A 900-nucleotide genomic window follows, 5' to 3' on the forward strand; every position below is an offset into this window, starting at 1 on the left:
TACACGGAAAAACAATATTTTCCACGCTCGATTTGGTCAGGGCCTATTACCAGATCCCGATACACCCAAAGGACATACTGAAAACGGCAATCACGACACCGTTCGGCATGTTCGAGTTTAAATACAGTCTGTAAATTAAGTAAGAGCGTGTACAGGTTAATGTGTAGAAAAATTTATTTTTAATGATTTTTAAGTACATAGATTTGTTGCACTCCATGAAAAGAAAAATGCAATACCATTAATAATGAGTCCAGTCACCACCGGCATTGATAATTGCCTGACATCTCCGAAGCATACTTTCCACTAAGTTGACTGCGTATTTGTCGTGTCAGCTGCTTCAAAGTGCATACTCTTTTTCCTCAAAGTTTGTGCTTGAGATATGCCCACACATTTTCAATGGGATTTGCATCTGGCGATTGCGATGACCAATCAAGTGTGACGATGCCAGACCGCTCTTTCCACTCGGTGCAAAGCTTGCTCCGGTGTTTTGGGTCGTTGTCTTCCTGTAAGATCCAGTCCTCGTTTTTTTTATGAAACATCGTTCAGCAGTCGGCAACAAATACTTTTCATAAATTTGAAGCATTTTCGGAGCATTTAAATTGTATGTAAACAGATGTAATGCTTCAAAACTCTTTTGAAAAGCAGCCCCAAAGATGAACTTTTACAGGGTGTTTAACGGTCCGTTGTATTAATCTATTGGTCAAGGTTGACCAGGAACGTCGGATGGAAATATATCCCCAAACAGAAGCTTCGTCCGTAAAAATCACATTGCTCCAATCTCGGTCCAAATTCTCCTTTGCCTAAGCGAGTCTTTTCATCACATGTTTTTCGCCTAACAGTGGTTTCTTCATTGTGCTTCGATATTTGATGTTATGCGTAAGGAGATGGGTTCGAATAGTT

Source organism: Trachymyrmex cornetzi, unplaced genomic scaffold, assembly GCF_001594075.2.
Source record: "Trachymyrmex cornetzi isolate Tcor2-1 unplaced genomic scaffold, Tcor1.1 scaffold1092, whole genome shotgun sequence".
Taxonomy (NCBI): domain Eukaryota; kingdom Metazoa; phylum Arthropoda; class Insecta; order Hymenoptera; family Formicidae; genus Trachymyrmex; species Trachymyrmex cornetzi.